Genomic DNA, 16,307 nt, shown 5'->3' with positions numbered 1-16,307 from the left:
GGTGCATGTAAGACTATGATGAATCACGCAGCTAAGTGAGCATGGCTGGGTAGACATGGCTGGTGGAATGCTGCTCACTAGGCACGGCTGACTCAGGTTGTCTCGACTTGGGGACAATTTGGTGCCCCATAAGCTCCTTGCCTCCCCAAACTGCTGGCAGCCAAGCACATGCGTGCACCCACACATACTGTATTCTAAGTTTGGGGACTTTTATCTACAGAGGAAGGAGAGGGCCTTCTCCCCAAGCTCAGGCATGATTGGCAGTTTGCAAGCTCAAATGTGGATGAAAGTCTCCAAGCTTGGAACTGTGTTCTTCTCCCAATCCCAGACACAGTTGGACATTGTTTCCCTGTCCGATATCCCCTCCCAGCAAAGCAGGAGACAGAGGATGATGCTGCATGTGGAAGTATAGAGGACAAAGTTTGCAGGAAGCAGTTTCCTCTGAATCCAAGTACTGCCTTGACAGATCTCTGGAGAGCAAGAGGCGGCGGCAGGAGAGCAGTACTTCCCAGTCCAGCATGGAGGCTGGCCGTTCTCGAAAGGGAATCCCTATTTCCAATCGTGTAAGGATTTTTAGGGCAGTCTTACCTCATGCAGCTCCCCACCACCACCACCTCCTCCTCTCCAGAGATCTGTCAAAGCAGAGGTTGGACTGTCAGGGAGCGGTGGGAATGACGCCTTGATGGTAAGCGCACCCATCCCCCCCTTTGCCATCAAAGCCAAACCCATAGTGCCCAAGACAAGGGTAGAAGGGGAAGTTGACACAATTGTGGACATAGGCTGCATCCGATGCTTAATCAGCATGTCTATCGTGGAGCAGCTAGGCATACACACAAGACCCCTAGCCAATCCCATTCGGTTTGAGCAAGTGGATAGGATGCTAATTGGAGAGGCCCCTGCCAAACTAATTACCGACTTGGTAAAGTTGCAGATAGGGCGCCACTAACTCCTCAGATTCATCGTAGCTCCAAAAATGCATGAATCAATTATCTTGGGGCTTGCGTGGCTGGACAAGAGGACAACTACCACAAAGTGGGAGGACAGCGTTTGAAAATGCCGCCTACCCTCAGCCAGGGCAAGCTGACTGCAGCAATGAAATTGGTGCTGTTGGCAGACCCCTGGCTCAACAACAAGGACATCCAGACGATGAGAGATTCTTAGCCTGGAAAGGATCCAAACCGTACGTTCCCGCGAACTTGAGGCTGGAAGTACTACAGTGAGGCCACGCAGCAAAGTTAGGAGGCTACTTTGGATTCCTAAAAACGCTCCACCTTGCCAGGCGTCAATTTTGGTCGCCAAAAATGAAAGCTGAAGTGGAAGACTATGTAAAAAGCTGTGCCACTTGCACAACCATGAAAATACGGCCAGGATTACTGCAACGGATGGCCAACCCCAGCCAACAATGGGAAGAGATCGCAATAGACTTTATCGTCAAGCTCCCAGACAGCAGTGGAAATAAAGTAATTTGAACAGTCATTGACTTATCTTCCAAGCAAACCCATTTCATTGCTTGCTCAGGACTACCATCTGCAAAGAAGATAGCGAAAATGTTTGTTAAACACATTTACTGCCTACACAGAGTACCCAGGAGGATCATCTCAGACCGTGAAGTTCAGTTCACTGCCAAGTTCTGGAGAGAGTTCCTGAGGTCCATTGGATCCACACAAGGACATAGCTTGGCTTTTCATCCGAGCACAAATGGGGCAGCGGAAAAAGCCAATGTGATGGTGGAACACTATATCCGTTGCTATGTGGATTACCAGCAAGACAACTGGTCGGATTTGCTACTTTTCGCCGAAGTCACATACAACAACGCTGTCCAAAGCAGCACTGGATTAACTCCTTTTCAAGTTACCAGTGGCATGGAATTTGTTCCCATGCCCAAACTGCCCAGAGAAATCCCCCCTCTTCCATGTCTCTGTCTGAATGGATGGACGCTCTTAAAAAGGAGTGCGAAAATACGAAAAAAGCTCTGGCAGAAGCAGCAGAAGAATACAAGAAACAAGCTGATAAACACAGCTCGCGACAATACCCCTTCCATGTGGGGGATAAAGTTTTCATGTCTACCAAATACATAAAGTTAAGAATGCCTAGCAAGAAATTAGGCCCAGTTTCTAGGTCCATTCCCAATAGTGAAAATAATTAACCCAGTTACGGTTCATGTCAGTCTGCCCAGAATTCTAGGGAAAATTCACCCAGTCTTTCATTGCAGCTTACTGAAGCCAGTGATGGGGTCCAGCCTAAGATCGTTCACCCAACCTCCCCCTCCTCCAGTAGTGATAGAAGGAGAAAAACACTACGAAGTGAAGAAAATTTTAGACTCTAGGTTGTATAGAGGTCGTTTGCAACATTTAGTGCATTGGAAGGGATACCCTTTGTCCGAAGCTACTTGGGTAAAAGTTGGAATGTAAAAGCTGATAAATTAGTAAAACAATTCCATGATAAGTTTCCTGATAAGCCAAAGGGTCCCCCTTGGGGGGGGGAGATGTAGTTAGTTCTGCTTGTTAACCCCTACATTATTCTCTTTTCAAGGAAACACTTTTCTTCTGAGGAGATGCCGTGTGTCAGGCCCGCAGCCATATTTCTTTTGTATCTTTGGCCTGCCACACTTTCTATTATTCTACTATGCCTTTTCTATTGTGGAAAATGGGAGGGGGGATAGTACAGAGTTAAATGCTATGTACCCAAAATAAAATTCCTTTCTAGAAAACCAAGATCATCCTTTGTCTCTGCATCTCTGCACCTTGCTGGAATTGGATGGGTGGAACTGCCACCATGGCAGTGGAAGATTGGATCATGTGATGGACTTTTGGATGTGGGGGCAAGATCTTAAACTTTCAACTGGGTGGATAAAACCTGGAAGCTTTCAGATTCAGGTTTTCCCAGATGTGCCAACATGGCTCTCTTAATAAATTGGAACTTTGAGCAATACTTTGCCTTGGACTTTGATTTAATTTTGGATGCTATTTGGAACCCTGACAAGGAAACTGTTTCCTGCAGTTTCTCCTCTGCACCTTGACATGCAGCAGCGTCATCCTCCCAGTCTCCTGTGGGGGCCAGGCAAGGCTGGGAGGGGGAATCCAGAGGTCTCCATTGGAGGAAGACAAGACCAGGGTGAGCGTCAAAGTCTCATACACCAGAGAAGCCTCACTGTCCCTCTCAATACATGCTGAGGACCATCAGAGGGCAACGGGGGCTAAACAGAGGCCTAGGCAGTGGATGGCAAGCGCCCAGCCTGGCCCTCAAACTTCCAGAGTAGCAGGACTCTGCAGCCCAGTGCTGCCTGCCCTAGGGGTGCCCAGTCGCGGTTACCTTCTCCTCAAGGCAGCTGCTGCTGTGCTTGCTCTCCTTGGTCGGGATGCTCATGATGAGTGTGGGAGGGCAAAAGAGCGTGGGTCAGAGGGAGGCCCACTCCTTCTCTATGCAAGGAGACTCAGCTTTGTAAGCAAAGCATCCCGAGCAATAGGATGGGAGACCACCGGAAAAGGCCACGACAGGATGGTGACAGGGCAGCAGGGCTGCTGGTGGTCAAGTGCTAAGACAGGACTTCCCTCAGACTCTCCCTCCATGTCATTCCAATCTACCTCCCTCCCTCTTATTCCCATCTCCTTCCGTCCGTCCGTCCGTCTTTTGTGTGTAGAAAGAGATGATGGGAGGGGGAGATGGCAGCAGGAGGCCAGGAAGCCCCCTAGGACAGGAGACCACCAAGAAAGCCCAGAAGGAGGGGACATGGGGAGGACAAGAGGGTGGCAGCAATGCTGTTGGCCATAGCTTTCCCATACAGGAGTGGGGCGGGAGCCATCTCAATGAATGGGAAGCCCTCGTGGGCTGCGGGTCCAGTGGGTGAGGCCGAGCCAGCGAATAGGCCATGGAAGCATTGGAGATGCTGGCAGCAGGCACAGCACTGCTGCCAGCGCTCTACACACGGCAGCCACTCAGTGACAGAACATAGTCAGCCTGTGAGATATGACAATGCTCATTACAGGTCTGCTGTGCGCCAATACTCACAAGCTTGTGGCCTCCTGTGTGCGCACACAGGGAAAAATGCCTGGCTGGGCTGGGCCAAGCGGTGGGGACCAGCCCCTTGCTGTCACCCGGGCAGCCCTGCAGACCAAATCTAATCACATTGCAGGATGGATATGGCCCGCAGGCCTTGAGTCTGACATGTCTGATCTAAAGGCACTGGTATACATCTGCCCCCAACACACATACAGGTAGTCCTCAAGTTATGAATGTAATGGAACCTGCCCATTCCATTTGTAACCCGAGGATTCATGAGAGTGAATCTCATATCTTGAATGGGATCACTCCCTCCTTTCACCCACATATTTGCTAATTGAATGCAAGGCTCGTTAACTGCATAAGAAGTATTTCGGGGGGGAAGGCCATGGGGGCCTACTGATGGAACAGGCCACCTGCCTAAGACCACTCAAGGCCTCCCTGACCCACTGAAATACCTCATATTCCCCACAATTGTTTTCCCCCTCCCGACCTGCTGCGCTGAATCCACCCCCCCTCCCAAAAGCTCCATTTCAGCCTGCAAAGGGTTGGGTGAGGCCATGGAGGGTGAAACAGAGTGTCAGAAGGGTGGATTCTCCCCTCAGAAGCTCCATTTTGGCCGGCAACCTCCAGTTGAGGTCTGCGGAGGCCTGAGTAAAATTGCAGAAGAGCGTGAATCTGACCCTTAGAAGCTCCATTTTGGCCGGCAAAGTTCAGGATGAATGTTGCAGAGCCTCTGTGGTTTTGTGTAAGGGCGAACAACTGCCATGATGCCGCAAGATTCGTAGTTTCTGGACTTGTTTACAAATGCCAGGTGGTGCTTATCGCATAACTTCCAATGTTCACTAAGGAAACACATTATTCAGGGATTACCTGTACTCAGTCTCAATTTACAGTTGCAAATTCTAAAATCACACACTTTCTACTGTACCTCGTGCCTCTAGATAAATGGGATTTATGTGAAAAGTGATTCCATTCACATCACCTATTTTAAAAAATGACACAACTTAGAAAGGATTGAACTGATTCAACAAATGGTCTAAGACATAAAGTTTATCATGAACACATTCTGTATATTCAGGGCTGTGTGAAAACTAAACTAGTTTTCAAAATAGTAAATACCTAAAAGCCTCGGTTGCCATAAGAATGTAAGGAGATATTTTCTAGAACTATGAAAAGGGTAATTTGTAAAGAATGAATGTGCCAATAAAATTCAAAAAGGTGAGCTGAATCAGAAGAAAATCCAGTCTAAAGCATCTACTAATCCAGGAGTGTCAAACTTGCAGCCCATGGACCAGATGAGTCATGTGTTGGCCATGCCCACCCCGTTTAGTGAAAGGGGGGGTCACAATATGTAATGTGACATCGCAAGTTGGACATCCCTGCACTAATCTATCAAGTTGCACTGTGCTCTGATTTATTATTTTAATAGGGAATATGGTTTGTTAAAAATATAATGCAACATAATACAATATAATGCATAATACCGTGTTTCCCCAAAATAAGACGGGGTCGTATTTTCTTTTTACACACAAAATATGGCTTGGGCCTTATTATGAGGGGAGGGTTTATTGTTTTGGGGTGCCGGGTGGCTGCTCTCTTGCAAGCGGGCTCCCAAAGAGCTGGGCACAGCCTCATGGGTGAATGGCTGTGTTGCACTATCGCAGCAGCACAAAACAGCAGCCATGAAGCGATCACGCTCATGAGCAGCCACCCGACAAACCCTCTTTCCAGGTGGGCACAGCGCCATTCACTGACCTAGGGGTATTGCCAAGCCACGTGAGTGCCTGTTTGCCGCCACCCGGCTCCCACGGCTTGGCGGCTTTGAAATGGCAGTGAATGGTGCTCTGCACGGCTGGAGGGGTGTTGCGCGAGTGGCTGTTCCGCTCTCGCTCGTGCGCCTCCCAGCCTCACGATGCCCTGGCCCAGTTCTCTCTGCAGAGCCAAGGAACCTCTGCTGCTGCCGCTGCCACATGGCTTTTTCGGCGGCTTCCAAACTGAGTCTTCTGGCAGTGGCTGCTCTCGGCGTACACTCTATGGTTGTGGGTCAGCTGCCAGCAGAGCATACAACCATGGAGCGTACACCCAGAGCCACTACCAGAAGACTCGGTTTGGAAGCCATAGAAAGAGCCATGCGGCGGCGGCAGCAAAGGTTCCCTGGCTCAGCAGGGAGAGCTGGGCCAGGGCATCATGAGGCGAAGAGGTGCGCAAGCGAGAGTGGAACAGCTGCTCGCGCAACCCCCCTCTCCAGCTGTGCAGAGCGCCATTCACTGCCATTTCGAAGGCGCCAAGCCACGGGAGCCGGGTGGTGGCGAACAGGCACTCACGCGGCTTGGTGATACCCCTAGGTCAGTGAATGGCGCTGCGCCCGGCTGGAAGGGGTTTGTCGGGTGGCTGCTCATGAGTGTGGTCGCTTCATGGCTGCTGTGTTGCACTGCTGTGACAACGCCACACAGCCATTCGGCCATGCCCGGCTCTTTGGAAGCCCGCTCACAAGAGAGCAGCTGCCTGGCAACCCCCCTCTTCAGCTGGGCACAGAGCCACTCACCAACCTAGCGGTATCCCGAAGGTGCTAAGCAACACAATCACCTTTGCCTTCCCCCTAGGATACCGCTAGGTTGGTGAGCGGCGCTCTGCCTGGCCGGAGGTGGGGGTTCCTGGGGGCTTATTTGCGGGGGAAGGCTTATATTATTGCCCACCAGAAAAATGTTGCATGGCTTGAGTTTCAGGACGGGCCATAAGTACCACAAGTCAATTGGCAAGCCCAAAGGATGGTAAAACACTACTCCTTTTTTAAAAAAACGATTTTTATTTATTTTTCAACAAAGATAAACAAACATAAAAATAAACTAAAAAAGCCATCTTCCATTACAAATTGTAGAAAGTGTGTCAGTTGGTTACAGTATTTCCATGCATCTCTTCCATAGCCATCACCTGCTTTTCATATCAAATCGCATATTTTAAATTCACATATATTCATGTATATCACGATTATTATATCTCAACCTTACTTTGACTATAATTATTTTTACATCATTTTATATATAATATTCGAAATCTAGAATAGGATTATATAACATTGTTAAATCATCCCAAAATCATCCAATCACAATACATCTTTATAACATATTCTAAATAAAGCTTTTAGACCTCCTCTCATAATTTCCATATATTTATATAAAATTTCATATTATCAAACGTGTGTGTGTGTGTGTGTGTGTGTGTGTGTGTGTGTGTATGTATGTATGTATGTATGTATGTATGTATGTATTTAGTGTCACAACCCCTGGTATGCCCAAATATGACACTAAATACATACCTACTTCCCTGGCTCAGCTGATAAGGAGGAGAAGCTTGTGGCTTAGTGGTTAATACAACTGCTTAATACGTAATACAGCACAGGTTCAAATCCCAGTAAGGGTATGGCTAGCTGATGAGAGATAAATAGCTTGAAATAGATCTATACTAGTCTCCCTTTATTTATTTATCAACACAAATGCAACACACACACACACACACACACTATTATTAATCATTATTTAACTGTTGTGGCCCAGCAGGATCCGGTTGAGCTGCTGATGGACTTGGATAGCGAGGAACCATATGAGTCTGCCCTGGACGATGTGGAGGACCCTGGGCAGGGTTCAGACTCAGAGAAGGGACCAGAGAGGCTGACTGGCCACCAGGAAGTGCCTGAGGCATGGAGCAGTGGGGAGGATCAAAGGCAGTTTGTCCCTGCTGCTAGATTGAGAAGGGCTGAGAAACGGAAGCAGCAACTCCGTAGGCAGACTCACAGAAGATTAAGCACAGGTGGTTGTTGATTGGCCCCTCCCAAGAGAGATTATAGGTGAGACGTTGGGAGGGGACATTTGTAGGAAACAAACGTTCAAATTAGTAGTTAAGAAAATCTATCTGTGTATTCTAGCCGTGTCTGTTCATTTGGACTATCTGCGTTCTTTGTTTGAACTATCTGGGTTGCTGCAGAGCTACTCTATTGTACGTGAGTTGCCTGGGCCCTCAGCCAAAGGATTCGCTATTTCAGTAATTGAATAGTGGCAAACAGCCAAGCCTGTGTTCTGGTTTATTCACAGGCCGGGGTGGTGGTGGTGGTGAGGGATCAGAACAGTTTGTTTCCTGCCCAAACAATATACATTAAGCCACCATGGAACAGCTCCGTGCCGAAAATGCTCAACTGGCACAGCAGGTGGCCTTGCTTACAGGCTAGATAGCTCAGCTTCAAGGGAATGCTATCCCCCCCCCCAGCCTCGGAGGAAATGTCTGGTTGCCATGCCTGATAAGTTTGACAGTACCTAACCCATGTTTCTAGCTTTCTTGGGACAATGCCAGCTCTTTATCAGTCTGAGAGCGGAGGACTTTCCCACTGACTGGGCTAAAGTGGGGTTTATCATCAGCTTACTCTCCGGCTCCACAGCTCGTTGGCGCGGGCTAGCCCTTTGCTGGACGATTTCAGGGGGTTTTGCCATCACCTCAGACTCATGTATGAGGACCCCATTAAGGAGTAAACAGCCACCAGAATGTTTCAAGATGCTGAAGCAGGGTCGGGGTTCCTTGCAGGACTATGTCAGTGAATTCCGGCTCCTTAACCAAGATTCAGCCTGGAATGAGGCAGCCCTTATGGACACCTTTCAAGATGGGTTATCAGACGACCTGTAGGATGAGCTGGTGCGGGTGGACAGGCCACCGACGTTCAACACGCTGATCCACCTGTGCCTCCAGATAGATGCCCGGTTGCAGAGGCAGGGGTGTCGCCGCGCCTCCCAGGAGACCAGAGGGGTGCCGATCCAGCGAGAGGCCATAGCTCCACGGGAGGAGCCCATGGACTTGGGTGCCGCAAAACCCCGCTTGTCACGAACTGACGTGGACAGACGGCGCACAGGGGGCTTGTGCTTTTATTGTGGGGATCTTGGGTACCTGGCAGTGGTTTGCCCCAAGAAAAGTAGGGGGCTGCGAGATCTGGGGCCTACCCCTCAGCTCCAAAACAACTTGTCGGGAAACGGGCAGAGCCCGATCTGAGGGGGACCTTAGATCGGGCACACACTGAGACAGAGATTGACAGCCCTCCCCGGCACTTGATCTTGGCAGCACGTATTATCCTGTTTGGTAGTTGGCTGGGGATTCTGGCCCATGCCCTGGTCAATTCCTGGGCTACCACGAACTTCATGGATGAGGCGTTTGCGACCAAATATGCCGTCCCTCTGTGTCCGGTGGACCCACCGATGCTGGTCAAGACCATTGACGGCCGGGTGCTTCTGTCTGGGCCTATCAAGGCCGCCATGCAGCCCTTGCACCTGGTCATCAGGGATCACGAGGAGGCCATCCAGTTTTACATTGCCTCGTGCCTGCATTTCCCTGTGGTCCTGGGCTTGGCCTGGCTGCAGGCGCACGGCCCCCAGATTTATTGGTCCCAGAACCTGGTCACGTTCCCGTCCCTGCAATGTGTCGACCATACCTGTCACGTCTCTGCAGGCCAGGTGCTGAGTTCACCCAGGGTTCACCCAGGGTGTCCTTGCCACCGGACTTAGCAGAGTTAGCGGAGTTCACGGACGTCTTCAGCGAGCAGGAGGCAGACCGCTCAGCCTTATGACTGCCCCTTGCTGCCGCTCAGCCTTATGACTGCCCCATTGACTTGGTGCCGGATGTGCAGCTCCCTGTGGGTCGCCTGTACTCCATGTCCGAGCCAGAGTTGGCCACATTGCAGGACTTTCTGGACAAGAACCCCGCCTGTGGTTTTATCTGGCCCTCGTCTTTGCCACTGTCTGCCCTGGTCTTGTTCATCAAGAAGACCGGGGATCTGAGACTCTGTTGTGATTATCATCGCTTGAATGCGATCATGGTGCGCAACCGTTACCCTCTGCCCCTGATTCCTGCGTTGTTGGAGCGGCTCCGGGAGGCGACGGTGTTCACGAAACTGGACTTGCGTGGCGCCTATAATCTGGTCCGAGTCCGGGCAGGGGACGAATGGAAGACGGCCTTCGGCACCCGGTACGGTCATTTTGAGTACACAGTCATGCCATCTTCCAGCATTTTATGAATGATATCTTCCGGGACCTCTTGGACCAGTTTGTCATCATTTACCTGGACGATATTTTGATTTACTCGGCTTCTCGGGAGGGTCATCGGCAGCCCCTACATTTGCTTATGACTCCGGGAGCATCATCTGTATGCGAAGCTGGAGAAGTGTCAGTGCTAGTAGACTACCATCGAGTTCCTGGGGCACTGTATCTCCCCTGAAGGAATTGAGATGGAGCCGGGCAAGGTAAGTCTTTGCACAGTTGGCAACCTCCTTGGCAGGCAAAGGATGTACAGCGACACCTTGGGTTTGCGACTACTACCAGACCTTCATCCCCAGCTTCGCTTCCCTGACCGCGCCCCTCACTCGGCAGAATGTTAATGTTAATGTTTAATAAATTTATATGCCGCCCAATCCCGAAGGACTCCGGGCGGCTTACATAAAAGCAATTTAAAAGAATACTAAAAAGTTTAAAAAGTAGAAGACAAGGCAAGTTAAAAGACACAACATGCACTCAATCTTAGTGGGCTGGACCTCATTCAAGAGGTCAACAGCCCCAGCCTGCCGACAAAGCCAGGTCTTAATAGACTTTCGGAAGGCCCTGCGAGTGGGGAGGGTCCGGATCTCTGGGGGTAGATCGTTCCATAGGGCCGGGGCAGCTACAGAGAAGGCCCTCCCCCGAGTAGCCACCAAAAAACATTGTCTAGTTGATGGCACCCGGAGAAGGCCCATCCTGTGAGATCTTATTGGACGCTGGGAGGTATGTGGCAGAAGACGGTCCCGTAGATATCCAGGTCCTAAGCCATGTAGGGCTTTAAAGGTGATAACCAGCACCTTGAAGTGTGTTCGGAGACCGATCAGGAGCCAGTGCAGCTCGCAGATAGGTGTAACATGGGTATATCTTGGTACATCCAATATTGCTCGCGCGGCTGCATTCTGGACCAGTTGTAGTCTCCGAACGCTTTTCAGGGGCAGCCCCATGCAGAGCGCAGTAGTCAAGTCTTGAGGTGACGAGGGCATGAGTGACCATTTGAAGTGCCTCCTGGTCCAGGTAGGGCCGCAACTGGTGCACCAGGCGAACCTGGGCAAAAGCTCCTCTGGTCACAGCTGACAAATGGTTTTCTAGTGTCAGCTGTGGTCCAGGAGGACACCCAAGTTGCGGGCCCTCTCTGAGGGGTGTAAGATTTCACCCCCCAGGCTTAAAGATGGAGTATCTGGACTATCTTTGGGGGGCAACATCCATAGCCACTCGGTCTTGTCAGGTTTGATGTACAAAACATTCTGGGTACAAAACAGCCAGTTCTGGGAGCTTTGTATTTGGACTGAAATATGTATTCTAGGCAGGTTCTGTTGAAGAAAAAATCAGTGACATGGACCGAAAGTAAAAGGAGGTGTGTATTTGATCTTCCTAACTGAAATAAACTTGGTATAAAATACTCAACTTGCCCCTGGAAGGACTGGCATTGTATTTTTAAAAACCCTGAAAAATAGATACAGCTTCTCATGCTATATGTGCCAAACTATCCAAAGTATATTGCAAAGCTCTAAATAGTTATGTTTGTTATGTAACAAAACCATTTTTTTCATCAAAATTTATTTTCTTCAAAGTGGCTTCAAGTTTCAATTTTAATTTTGCCATACCTAACTCTAGAGCCATGATGGTGAACCTATGGCACGCGGAGCCATTTCTGAGGGCACACAAGGCGTTGCCCTGTCAGCTCCAGCGTGCATGCGCATGCTGGCCAGCTAATTTTCGACGGTTTTTCGCTCTCTAGAGGATTCCCTGAAGCCTACAAAGGTGAAAAACAGCCCAACGCAAACCGGAAATGAGGACAGAGCTATCTGCACGAGGGAAAGACATGCAGCAAGGAAAGAAGAAGAGGCTTCTTTCGCTCGTGCTGGGTGCTCTGCTCCCCCCTCCTCGTGTTACTAAAGAGGCTCCTGCCTGGTTGCTGGAATCCAAAGAGAAATGAGGAGAGAGCTGCCAGCTCAGGGGAAAGACAAGCGGCAAGGAGAAAAGAGGCTTTTTGAGGGCGCCGCCGAAACCATGACGAGACGACGTGCGATTTCAAAGCTCTGAGATCACAGTTGACACTTTTATTACTGGGGGGTCCCAACGGACCTAAATCATCCCGAAGAGATGGTGAATAGGAAGATTACGTCTTGCTGATCTCGGGGATATTGCAAAATCTCCGAAAGAAGCAAGAAAAGATCTTCAAGCCGGTAATAAAAATTCCAGTCAGGACTGACAAAGTCAGGGCAGCCCCAAAATGGAACGATGTGGAAAGAAAAAGTGTTTTCAACTGGTGAGAAACTTTTATTGTTTTTTAAAAAACGGACTGCCTGTAAAACCTAAAATTTAACTTAAATCAAAGAATAGAAGAACTTAGCGGTGAATTTGATCGTTGTAATGGTTCTGGACAGTAGTTATCTTACTTTTAAAATGCTATTTACATGGATTGAATCTAAGCAAACCTTTTTCAAATGGATGGATTAAGCTTTCTTCTTCTAACATTTCTTTGTGACTTTCTGCAAGCTACAGATTGATTGTTTTGACTTCGGCATTACAAGGTTTTACTGCCTGGCTGTTTGGCTTAAGATCCAATAAGATTCCACAGTTGTCCTTTTGAAATTTGTTTTCGCTTACAGAGAACTTGTGAATGTATATTTTAATCTTGTTGACCTTCTAAGAAAAAAACAACTGTGTATGAATATGGCGGATGCAGAGTGTTTGAATTTGCAAGGAATACTTTCAGAACTGCAAAAATTATTAAGTACAGAGGAAAAAATTGAGAGAAAAATGGAATATTTGGAGCATCTAACAATAAAATATGATGAAAAACTGAGGATGTTTTTCAAATACAAAATGAGATTGAAACTCAAAAAACTGAAATGGAACACGAATATAAAGAGATTAAATCTGTTGATATTCATTGCAATTGGTTTACTTCTGAAAAAAGAAAGAATGGAATATTGAAAGAGGAATTAAATGGAGAGAAAATTTATTTCAAAGGACAGGACATAGAAGAAGAAAACATTAAAGAATCTATGGACTATGAAATACTATTTGCAAAATATTTGATAACACTGCTGATAATTAAAGACAAGCTGAATAAGGAAACAGAAAGAGGGCGTCAAGACTACATGAGAGATATTACAAGCAAGGAGTTGCTAAGAGGAGTCCATACAGATTTGATCGAGGATATTTGGAGGACTGGATCCACAAATGGCAGAAGACATTAGATTGTTTTGCTATTGGAAAGATACAGGTTGATAGATGGAAGAGTATAATTTAAAACTAGCTAAACCTAGTTAAATTTAGTGGCAATAGGTATAGTTAAATAAAAATTGATAATGATAGTAATGTATACAATGTGTAGTGTTATGATAAGTAATAATTGTATATGAATATTGAATGTTACCTGTGAAGGGAAGGTTAGAAATCCTTTTCGACTATATATAAAGGTTATTAATAATAATAATACCAATAAAAAAGAACAAAATTAGACACAGCTTTAATTATTAGGGGAGGAAATGTTATGATATAGGATATAGTTAAATAAAGAAAGGATAATGATAACAAATTATATACATGTATGGGTATAATATAAGGGAATTGGATGTAAATGGTAAACAGGGATTTGGAGAGGAGGATTAGAAAATTTTGGTATTAAATATTATGGAAGTTTAGCTAGAATAGGATATGAGGATTTAATGTTAATGGAGGATTTTATAAATAAGTAAATGAAATGCCAGTATGTGGTTATGTATTAAATCTTGGTATATTTTATGATGAAGGATGTTTAAATAATCAGTCAAATAAAAATGGAGGTATGATGATGGTAATATAATAAATATCTGAGTTAAGATATTAGAGTTAATATGCACTATATTTGATGACGGTGGAAGAGATGCACAAAAGCCTTTTGTAACCAACTGATACACTTTTTACAGTATGTAAAGAAGGAGGATTTGTATGTTTGTTTTGAAAATAAATATATATTTTTTTAAAAAGAAAAGAGGCTTCTTTTGCTCATGCTGGCTGCTCTGTTCCCCCACCTTCCCCCGTGCTACTAAAGAGGATCCTGCCTAGTCGCTGGAATCCAAAGGGAAATGAGGAGAGAGCTGCCGGTACGGGGACAAACGGCAAGGAAAAAAGGCTTCTTTCGCTCATGCTGGCTGCTGTTGCTCTTTTCTCCATTTCAGTGCCACACCACTGAGGTTGCCCCACCCACCATCGCCCAGGCCCTCGCTTCTCCCAAGCATTTCTTTGGCTACCTGATTTCCAGCTTCATTGCGTTTCTTGCCATCGTGGGCAGAGAAACAAAGTTTGTGGGACTAAAAAAAAACTTCAATAAATCAATTACAACTTGGGGAGAAGGGAGTGATCTCACAAAGTTGGAATTGATTGATTGAAGGGTTTTTTTTAGTCCCACACACTTTGTTTTCCTGCCCAAAATGGCAAGAAACACAATGGAAAAATGCAACAGAGGGGAAATCCGATAGGAAAAGAAATGCTTGGGGGAAGGGAGGACCTGGGCGATGGTGGATGGGGCAGGCTCCATGGCGTGGTGCTGAAATGGAGAAAAGGGCAACAGAGCAGCCACCTTGAGGAAAAGAAGCCCCTTTTCTTCTTTCCTTACTGCTTGTCTTTCCATTGTGCAGATAGCTCTCTTCCTCATTTCTCTTTGGATTGCAGTGACCAGGCAGGATCCTGTGTTAACACAGGGCAGGGGGGAAACAGAGCAGGCAGTAAGAGGGAAAAAAGCTGCTTTTCCCCCCCTTGCTGCTTGTCTTTCCCCTGTGCAGATACCTCTCTTCTTCATTTATCTATTCGCTGTAGTGCCCAGGATCCTCTTTGATTGGGGGGGGGGGAGATTTAGCAACCGGACTCACACCTGCCGGAGTAAAAAGGGCCCAATCTTTACACAGGAGAATAAGGGAAGGTTTTTTGACGCAGTAGCACACTTGAGCATCGCCTCCCCACCCTCTACCTGTTTGTGGCAGAGCAACTTCTCCCATTGCTCCGTGTTAGCCAAGGGGAAGCAGCCAGAGCAGGGAGTGGTGAGGAAGCCTTTGTCCTGGTGAAACTCCTCTTTGAAAGGACAATCTGCAGGTGTGCGTATGGGGGGGATTTCCTGCACTTCGGCAGTGGCGTCACCTCACAGAGTTTTTTCCGATGTTCCAGGTATATGGATTTCCATGCTTATGGGAGGTTGCTTCTCACTTGCATATTAACATTGAAGGCTCGGAATGGGGCATTTTTGCAAACAGCTTGAAAATGTGGAAGGGGGATTTTTCTCTTATCCTGTTCTCAGTCTGTGCTGAGCTTCAGAACAGGGAGAGACGCAGGGAAACCTCCCCTCCACATTTTCAAGCCATTTGCAAGAAGTTGGAAGGTATCTTCTGGTGATTTCTGGTATTTTTTTTTTAACCACACTCGCACAGACTACTTTTCTTGTCCTGCATGTTTAGAGGAGAACGGAGCTGGAAAGCAAGTTAGTGAAGGGATGTGACTGCCTTGGAGGGTGTGTGTGAGGGACTTGTGTGTGTGTGTGTGTGTGTGTGTGTGTGTGTGTGTGTGTGTGTAAGAGAGATCTGATCCAACCTCAGATAGTTGGATCGGTCGGGCTGGCAGTGGTGTACAATCTCTATCTCTCTCACACAAACAGAGGTTTCATCTTTCACTCGCTCTCCCTTCCTTCCTTCCACTGTGAGGTTTTGTATGGAGGAGCAGATCGTTTCTTGTAGGGTTGGCCTCGGCACGCTTTGGACAGCAAACAGAAGAGCTTTGATCTTTTTCTCTTTCTTGTTTGCATGCTGTGTCTCAGGAGAGGCCTCATGGAGAAGCAGTTCTGCCAGGAGGGCGAAGAGCCCCTGCGAGCCAGAGCAGTCAGCTGTTCGGCAGCCAGCCACCAAGCAGGGTAGGCTAAGGCCAGGGCACGCTGAGAATTTGGGTCACTGCGGCCTCAAGCTACCAGGTGGTGGGACGGAGAGGGTGGGGCTGGTGGACTTGCTGCCTCCTGCACCTGAAAAATAATAAAAGCCTCCCCAAAAAAATTGAAGGGTGGTGGGGCACCCTGTCTAAAGTTGCTGATATATTGATAAAGTCTAAAATGTCAAATGCAAACCTATACAAATGAGGGAAGGGGGGACTGCATCGCCATCATCATCCGCCACATCATGAGTAATGTCAAGCCCTTCAAGCCAAAGGTCAATAAAAAGTTTAATTCAGCAGGAAAAAATGAATACAATTCAGAAAGATATGCAAGCATTG

The 16,307-nt window shown here is 47.5% G+C and overlaps 1 protein-coding gene across 3 annotated transcripts in view; it reads right to left on the bottom strand.

Moving 5' to 3' along the window:
* Positions 1-16,307, bottom strand: part of LCORL (ligand dependent nuclear receptor corepressor like) — a 97,107-nt gene that overhangs the window by 61,661 nt on the left and 19,139 nt on the right. The gene's annotated exons all lie outside the window — the stretch shown is intronic.

This window comes from Thamnophis sirtalis, unplaced genomic scaffold (genome assembly GCF_051295495.1).
Source record: "Thamnophis sirtalis isolate CommonGarterSnake01/CBP01778 unplaced genomic scaffold, rThaSir2_p1.2 scaffold_10, whole genome shotgun sequence".
Taxonomy (NCBI): Eukaryota; Metazoa; Chordata; class Lepidosauria; order Squamata; family Natricidae; genus Thamnophis; species Thamnophis sirtalis.
Note: the sequence above shows the minus strand (reverse complement) of the source record. Positions and strands in the feature narration are given on the sequence as shown.